Source organism: Eubalaena glacialis, chromosome 4 (assembly GCF_028564815.1).
Source record: "Eubalaena glacialis isolate mEubGla1 chromosome 4, mEubGla1.1.hap2.+ XY, whole genome shotgun sequence".
Taxonomy (NCBI): domain Eukaryota; kingdom Metazoa; phylum Chordata; class Mammalia; order Artiodactyla; family Balaenidae; genus Eubalaena; species Eubalaena glacialis.
In genome coordinates, this window is record NC_083719.1 from 30,352,424 (window position 1) to 30,362,114 (window position 9,691).

The window sequence follows — 9,691 nt, forward strand, 5'->3', positions numbered from 1 at the left end:
CGCAGCCATAGAGAATGGACTTGAGGAGACATGGAAGGGGAGGGGTAAGCTGGGACGAAGTGGGAGAGTGGCATGGACATATATGCACTACCAAATGTAAAATAGATAGCTATTGGGAAGCAGCTGCATAGCACAGGGAGGTCAGCTCGGTGCTTTGTGACTACCTAGAGGGGTGGGATAGGGACGGTGGGAGGGAGATGCAAGAGGGAGGGGATATGGGGATATATTTATACATATAGCTGATTCACTTTGTTATACAGCAGAAACTAACACAACATTGTAAAGCAATTATACTCCATTAAAGATGTTAAAAAAAAAAAAAAGATAGTGCAGGGCTCCCTAAGACCAAGAATTGGCAAACTAGGCTGGTAGGCCCCTTGCCTGATTTTATAAATAAAATTTTATTGGAACCATTAAAAAAAAAAAAAAAGCAATAGACCGACTGACGGGCGGACGGCTGCCTGGGACAGAAAGGCTAAATTGATTACCCACCCAGCACAGCATCTTACAGGAAAAGCATAGCACTTCCTAGAGGAATATGAGCATAACAGGAAGGTGTCATTGACGCTGAATTAAAATTTTAACTTGTCCCCTGAACAGCTACAGGATTTGGAAGCTGAATCAATGTTATCAGATGAGTTAGAAATCAAACCAGAGCTCCTGGTACAGTTTGTTCAGAATACGTCCATCCCACTGGGACAGGGGCTAGTAGAATCAGAAGCTAAAGACATTACTTGCTTGTCCCTCCTTCCAGTGACTGAGGCCTCAGAATGCAGTCGGCTAATGTTACCAGATAATACTCTAAATATACTAACTCCTCCAAGGAGGTTCCTTCCTGAGCTGTGTTGAGAAGGCTTCAGGTGAAGGTGGGTCCAGACAGAGAAGAGACGAGGGCTCAGATTGTACAGAAGCCTCCGGAGTCTTTGTCAACTCCAGAGTCTCTTAGCTTGTTGCAAGATCTACAGCCAAGTGATAGCACTTCTTTTATTCTTCTTCACCTAACAAGAGTCTGGGCTCTTCAGCCGAACACTTAGTGTTTGTACAAGATGAGGCAAGGGATTCAGGGAATGATTTCCTCTCCAGTGAGAGCACGGACAGTAGCATTCCATGGATCCTCCGGGTTCGGGAGTTGGCCCATGACAGTTTGATTGCTGCTACTCGTGCACAACTGGCAAAGAATGCGAAAACCAGCAGCAATGGAGAAATGTCCACCTTGGTTCTGATGATGGGCAACCCGAAGATTCTGGGCCCCTTCCTCAAACGGAGAAGAAGCTAAGTGTACAATTGAAGGCTGTGACCAGACATTTGTGTGGCCAGCTCACTTTAAGTACCACCTCAAAACTGATCGAAACGACCGCTCCTTTATCTGCCCTGCAGCAGGTTGTGGGAAGAGCTTCTATGTACTGCAGAGGCTGAAGGTGCACATGAGGACCCACAATGGGGAGAAGCCCTTTATGTGTCCTGAGTCTAACTGTGGTAAGCAGTTCACTACGGCTGGAAACCTGAAGAACCACCTGCGCGTCCACACAGGAGAGAAACCTTTCCTTTGTGAAGCCCAAGGATGCGGCAGTTCCTTTGGTGAGTATTCTAGTCTTCCAAAACATTTGGTGTTTCACTCAGGAGAGAAGCCACATCAGTGTCAAGTCCGTGGGAAGATCTTCTCTCGGAGTGGGAGCAGGTATGTGCACGTGAGAAAGCGTCACTTGCAGATGGGAGCCGCTGGGAGTCAAGAGCCGGAACAAACTAATGAGCCACTAATGGGCAGTCGTTTGCTTGAAGAGGCTTCAGTAACCAGTAAAAACCCGGTGTCTATGAATTCTCAGCCAGCCTCGGTGGAGAGTCCTTGAAACTACCGAATACCGATTCTATCCTAGGAGTTGATGATGAGGTGCTCACTGAAGGATCCCCATGTCCTCTGTCTTCAGTGCCTGATGTGACACATCATTTGGTGACCATGCAGTCATGGAGGCAGCCATGTGAGGTTTCTGTCTCAACTGCCATAGATCCACAGGAGTCACTAAACCAAGGAGATCTAACTGACAGACAGACATGAGCATGGGTGCTGACTTCTCTGATCCCAGAGTGCATGTAGTGGGAACAGGACGCTTATGGCTCACAATCTGCCAGAACCAAAATGAATCTGTGAAGGACAAGACCCCACTTTTGCCTCTGTTCTTTTTTCCTGGCCTAGAAGATGAATGTAGGAGAGCTTCTCTTTGACTACCATCTAATTCAGTCAAGGAAGAAAGCAGTGAATGTGGGCTGGGTAACTGTACCTACCTCTCTTCCCACTGCACAATTTTGGTGTAGACTTATCCCAAAAGTGAATTTGATTATGTGTTGGCTGAAGTTACTGAGTAAGACTGTTGAGGGGAGGTTTTCCTTTGAAGAGTTTTCATCGCAGACTGAGCTGTCTTTTCACATGCGTGAACTAAATCCTGCCACCAACCATAAAACTTCACCAAGAAGTTGAGCTTTCAAGATGCCTTGTTGCTTTGGAGAAGGGAGTGATGTCAGTTCTGTTGTGACATTCTCCCTTTAGCAACCTGAGTAAGAGACCCTCTGTCACTAGTCTGCAAAAACATTAATTACTTGAATCCCTGCTTGGTCCAGGCTGAGGTACTATCTTGTCCTATACACCTCTACTTGGCCACTTTGCTTTCTTTGTTTATGGAACATATGGTAGCATGTTTAGAGGTTGTTTGATTTTGCTTTTTGGGTTTTTTTTTAAAGTTAAAAATCACATGATTCAGAGGTTCAATTGTTTTTCCTTTAAAAAAAAAACAAAACAAAACAGCCAGTCCAAAAAAAGAAAAAGCAATATATACATCAAGTTGACTTTGTACTTGTGATTTGATCCTCGCTAATATTTCCTGTGGCCATTACTTTCAGATTATGTACCTCATCCATTAAAGTTCTCAACTCATAAGAAGCAAATGCCTACCTTTTTAGAAGTTACATATCAGAGATGGTTTCTCAAAGAGGAGTTAACTTTTTTAAAAAATTTTTTCCAAAACACTAACTTTCCAAATGGACTCTCTTTCCCCAATAGCTGTCAAGGAACACATGGGGAGTCTTTCCAAGTTCACAACCAGCCCAGAATGTTTACTTGCCTAGAAATGAATATCCCAAGAATCACAACTAGACAGAGAAGACCTGCGGTCCTTCTTCCTGAAATGTCCTTGCCTAACCTCTCAGCTTGGATATCCCCTCTTCATCTTTCAGAGCCTTTGTGTTCTTGCATCTCCAATAGCCCCAGGTAGAATTAGCTGCTTTGTCTTCTGTTTCCATAGCACTTGAGTTATGTCCCTGTTTCAGCACTTGCTATCTACTATTTGAATCTGTTTATATGGCTGTCTCCTCAACTAAATTGAGTTCCTCAAGGTTAGGGCCAGAGTGGTCAGTCCTCTGGGTGATGCAAGGATAATGTGGATGTGGAATCACAAAACAGGAGCCAGGGAGAACAAAGTTTGATAGGGAGAGTGGGAGGCAGAGCCCAGAGTAACTCCTCAAGCCAACCTTCACCTGCAGTGACTTTTTCCTTTTAATGTGTTCAGTTTTAATGCAGAAGGTTAAAGGAGTAAGGTTCAGGGCCAAAATATTTACCAATTTTAGTAAGATAATTTTCTTGTACAAAAATCAAGGTAATCTAAGATTTATCTCCAACTGTGCCTTTAACCCAGGCTGACTCATCACACATTGTGTAACCAGCACTAGCGCTCAGTAAAATTGAAAGCTAGGTCCCATGCTTCCTCTTCTAGCAACTGTCTTCCACCCTTTCACTTTGCTTTTCCCGAATTTGTTCTTTGCTCCCACAACCTGCCCCACACCCATCTCAGTTTATCACACTTGGACTTCCTGACTTTTTTCCACTGGGAATCACTGGGACTGAAGCCTGGTCCATTTTCAGGCTTCATAATGCATCTCTGAAACTCAAATCCCACATCTCAGTGATTTGGAGGAAAGCTGAAGAGGTGGCATTGCTCTTCTCCTCAGAAGAGTTGAGGCAGGTATGGGTGGCCTCACATGGAACACGGAGCCCCACCAGGAAGGCTCCATGAGTTGCCGGGTCTCATTATGTGGTATTTATAATGCCCTTATCTGAGTGGACAGTCATCCCAGTGAGCTACTAGGTGGGATAACCCGTGTGTATCAGCCGCCAAAGAGGATCCTAATAAGGAAAACAACTCTGCAGATATGAGACACTATAAGACTGAATTCTCTACTTTCTATTCTTCACTCAGATTAGGAAGAAACACCCCTTCATGATCAAAAAGAGGGTCCCCTCCTCAACCTTAATTAGGCTCCCTCTACTGGGTGGGGGCATGTGGAATGTCATGAATGACATCAAATGCAGAGGCCCAGTTTGGGAATTATTGTGAATGATTGGTATGGTCCTTCCCAGAGTTCTCTGCTCTCATCTGGTGAATCATTCAGGTTTTAGTACAGACAAGTAAATCTCTCTAGTTATTTTTTTCATTTTAAAATTACTTTTAATTGTGGTAAGAGACATACAACATAAAATTTACCGTCTTAACCATTTTTTAAAAAATTTAAGTAGAGTTGGGACTTCCCTGGTGGTGCAGTGGTTAGCAATCCACCTGCCAATGCAGGGGACACAGGTTCAAGCCCTGGTCTGGGAAGATCCCACATGCCACGGAGCAACTGAGCCCGTGTGCCACAACTACCGAGACTGCGCTCTAGAGCCCATGAGCCACAACCACTGAGCCCGCGTGCCACAACTACTGAAGCCCGCGTGTCTGGAGCCTGTGCTCCACAACAAGAGAGGCCAGCGCAGTGAGAGGTCTGCACACCAGAACGAGGAGTGGCCCCCGCTCACTGCAACTAGAGAAAAGCCTGTGCGCAGCAGCGAAGACCCAACACAGCCAAAAATAAATTAATTAATAAATAAATTAATTTTAAAAATGTAAGTAGAGTTGATTTACAATGTTGTGTTAGTTTCTGGTGTATAACAAAGTGATTCAGTCATATATATATGTATGTATAAATATATATTCTTTTTCAGATTCTTTTCCATTATAGGTTATTACAAGATAGTGAATATAGCTCCCTGTGCTATGTAGTAGGACCTTGTTGTTTAACTATTTTATATAAAGTAATGTGTATCTATTAATCCCAAGCTCCTAATTTATCCCTCCCTACCCCTTTCCTCTTTGGTAACCATAAGTTTGTTTTCTATGTCTTTAACCATTTTTAAGTGTACAGTTCAGTGGTATTAAGTACATTTACATTGTCGTATAACCACCATCACCATCCATCTCCAGAACTCTTCATTTTGCAAAACTGAAACTCTGTACCCATTAAGCAATAATACCCCAAACTCCCTCTTTCCAGTTCCTGGGAATCACCATTCTATTTTTTATCTCTTTGAATTTGATTACCTTAGGTATCTCACATAAATTGAATCATGTAATATTTCACTCAATGTAATATTCTCGAGGTTCATCCATGTTGTAGCAGGTGTCAGAATTTCCTTCCTTTTTAAGCCTGAATAATATTCCAGTGTTTGTATATACCACAGTTTGTTTATCCATTTGTCTGTTGATGGACACTTAGATTGCTTCCACCCCTTGGCTATTGTGCATAATGCTATAAATATGAATGTACACGTCTCTCTTCAAGTCCCTGCTTTCAATTCTTTTGGGTATATACCCAGAAGTGGAACTGCTGGATAACATGATAATTCTATTTTTAATTTTTTGAGGACCTACCATACTGTTTTCCATAACAGCTGTACCATTTTACATTCCCCAAAACAGTGTGAAAATGTTATAATATCTCCATATCCTTACCAACACTTGTTATTTCTGTTTTGTTTTTCTGTAGTAGCCACGCTAATGGATGTGAGGTTGTATAGTTATTTCAAGCAGAAAGGGAATTAGATAAAAATTGTTTGAAGTACTGGAGCAGCAAACTCTATACTGAGCTTCCAGAATGATTCCCAGAACACCATAAACTGATCCACTAGGGAAGCTATTACATTTGTCACAATTACAAAAGAGGGAACCAAAATGTTGTTATTGGAACTACTGAGTTCAATAATAATCTACCATTACTGTTATACCAGTTAACTATGACTACAACAACAACGCTTAACAAACGACCACAAATCTTCATTAACCTTACATCGAGAGGTATTTCTATAGCTCATGAGCTTGTGGTTGGCTGATCTTGGCTGGGTTTGTGGCTGGGCAGCTCGAATGAAGGAGCTCTGCTCCATATGTCTCTCATCTACCTTCCGGGACCACTGGGCTTATGGAGCAGGTTCATCTCATGGTGATGTCAGAAGCGATATCAGATGTGTAAAAAAGAAAACTGGCAGAACTTAAAAGACAGATCTTGACAGCAATGAAATGCAAAACAGTAAATATTAGTACAGCACCTGTTATGGTTAAAGGGTCCAGTAGGACCAATTTTCAAACATAATTTTCTTATTTTAAGACATTTAATTGTAAAATGCATAAGACACCTGCCTTTTATTTTTTATTGTTTAATTTTTAAATTCATCTTTATTGGAGTATAATTACTTTACAATGTTGTGTTAGTTTCTGCTGTACAACAAAGTGAATCCACTATATGTATACATATATCCCCATATCCCCTCCCTCTTGAGCCTCCCTTCCACCCTCCCTATCCCACCATTCTAGGTCGTCACAAAGCACCAAGTTGATCTCCCTGTGCTTTGCAGCAGCTTCCCACTAGCTATCTATTTTACATTTGGTAGTGTATATACGTCAATGCTACTCTCTCACTTCGTCCCAGCTTACCCTTGCCCCTCCCTGTGTCCTCAAGTCCGTTCTCTATATCTGTGTCTTTATTCCTTCCCTGCCACTAGGTCCATCAGTACCATTTTTCTAGATTCCATATATATGCGTTAGCATATGGTATTTGTTTTTCTCTTTCGAACTTACTTCACTCTGTATGACAGACTCTAGGTCCATCCACCTCATTACAGATAACTCAGTTTCATTCCTTTTTATCGCTGAGTAAGACACCTGCCTTTTAAAGAAATATTTTCTGGTACCGAGACTTCCCTGGTGGTCCAGTGGTAAACAATCGACCTTCCAATACAGGGGACGTGGGTTCGATCCCTGGTCAGGAAACTAAGATCCCACATGCCACAGGGCAGCTAAGCCCATGCACCACAACTACTGAGCTCGCACGCCTTAACAAGAGAGCCCGTGTGCCACAAACTGCAGAGCCCACGTGCCCTGGAACCTGCGTGCCACAACTAGAGAGAGAAAACCCACATGCCACAACTAGAGAGAAGCCCAAGCACCACAACGAAAGATCCGGCATGCCTCAACAAAGATCCTGCATGCCGCAACCAAGACCCAACGCAGCCAAAAATAAATAAATCAATCAATAAATATTTTTTAAAAATTATTAAAAAAAGAAATGCTTTCTGATACTAATTTTACGTTATATTATTGAAGCACTCAATAGAAAGCTAAATTATTAATAAATTAATTCATCAAAATTAGGTTTCAGAAAATTTGCCCTATGACCTTTTCATAGAAGTATGATTCTGTAAAAGAGACAAAGAAACAGGTTTAGAAACCTAGGATGAGTCTTGTTTCTAATAATGACTACTGATTGTTTCTTTTTTTTTCTTTTTTTTCTTTTCTTAAATTTATTTTTAAATTGAAGTATAGTTGAATTACAATGTTGTGTTAATTACTGCTTTACAGCAAAGTGACTCAGCTATATATATATATATATATATATATATATATATATATATACACATTCTTTTTCATATTCTTTTCCATTATGGTTTATCACAGGATATTGAATAGAGTTCCCTGTGCTATACAGTAGGACCTTGTTGTTTATCCATTCTATATATACCAGTTTGCATCTGCTAATCCCAAACTCCCAATCTAACCCTCTCCTACCCTACTGATTGTTTCTGATAACATAAAAGACAACACTCTATATCTTAATTTGAATATTTGACTATTTTACAATAGCAGTCAAATATACATAACATAAAATGATTATTGGTATCATTAATATGATCTAATACTTGGAGTGGGGAGAAACTCTTACGCTTTCTTACATGGGCTATGTGATCTTTAATGCCAGCTCAAATTATATAGTTGAAGATAATAAAAAATGCATGACTATCTCTAATCATAAAGTTCATTAAAGTATATGTTGTCCTTTGACAACAAATGGATTTGTGTAATCAGCTAAAACTCACTGTAGTACACACAAATACTGTGTCCAGAAAATATTCTTTGTTTTAAAAGAAACAACTTGCAGATATTGATGAAGTTGACCAACGTCTTTTAAAACTTTGTAACTGGGACTTTCCTCGGACAGCACATTTCACGTTTCCATCCAAGTCACTTCTTGGTTATATTTTACATTGAAACCAAGAAACATTTCAGCCTGTTTTAGAATGTAGCCGTTGATCAACACAGGAGTGATGTTCATCTCAGCAGCAAGATGCTTCTGGGCAGGGAATGAATGACTGCAAAATACCTCATAGCAAGACAAACCAACACACAAAAACTGTGTTGTGTCTGGTCATTAAGATCCATTAAGTGGTCTGAGTGAGTTTCAAAAATTTATCTTCAGGAAATGACAAATAAGATAGTTTCCAGAGAGCCCTTTTTTACTGTATTCTCTTCCTGATCTGATTTTGCAGAAACCTGGTGGCATGACCTTCAGGGCACGGAGGAAACATGCTACTTATAAATCTAGTTTTTAATACATTTTAATGTAATGATCATTGATTCTTTGTTTTGAATGATACACTTACGTTATTTTAAAGCAAGCATCAGGGAACACCAACATTATTAGGTAACTATAGAATAAAGGCGATAAAATTCCTACTAAAGTTAGCTTAAAAACAATTTCACCCAAACCTTTAAGACATCTTGATAAATTCTCGGTTAGTTAAAACAAGCAGAGCAGTCAACAAGGTATTCTAGAGTCTAATCTCTCTTATCTACAAACTTCTGCTCATGTTGTTCATCCTAGACAGAATTCCATATAACTGTCTCTTTGCCCTATCACAAGCTAAATATTTTTAAAGGCAGCTCAACGTCTGAAGAAGTGTGTGTGTGTGTGTGTGTGTGTGTGTGTGTACAGGGATGTCCTAGTTAGGACTCAAAAACTCAGATATCCAAATAAGCTAACCCCAATGCAGTAGGAATATACCAAGCCTGTATAAAACTGGAACTGGGGAATGGAAAGTTATCTGGAACCAAGGCTACACTCTCTACTTCCCAGGAGCCATGTGACCTACCACTTGGTCCTCTCTCTCTTAACTAGATTCTTCTACTTATCGGAACATGGTCATCAGACATGACTTCATAGCTTGGCTTCTCAGCTCCAGTGACAACCACCAGCTAGAATGTTCCTTTATGTTTCTTAGTTCCAATTACTAAGAAAGGGACTGTGATTAGATCAACATTGTGCCCTGTGATGGGCCCTCTTTGGGTTCTCTGGAATCATCAGTTAGATCAAAAAAGACATCACAAATATGGTTCCACAGCCATAATGGGCAGGACAAGCAAAAACAGGTATGTGTAGTATGACATCTGTATGCATGTATAATTATTACTTGTATGGCACATTACATACAACTTCACAATATTACATTTTAAAATTTACTCTTTGTCTTAGTCAAAATTCAACCAGAGAATAGAAGACATAG

The 9,691-nt window shown here is 40.6% G+C and overlaps 1 pseudogene; it reads left to right on the forward strand.

The window, feature by feature from the left end:
• Nucleotides 1-624: 624 nt before the first annotated feature.
• LOC133089633 (zinc finger protein 410-like) lies at nucleotides 625-2,053 on the forward strand (annotated as a pseudogene).
• The last annotated feature ends 7,638 nt before the right edge of the window (nucleotides 2,054-9,691 follow it).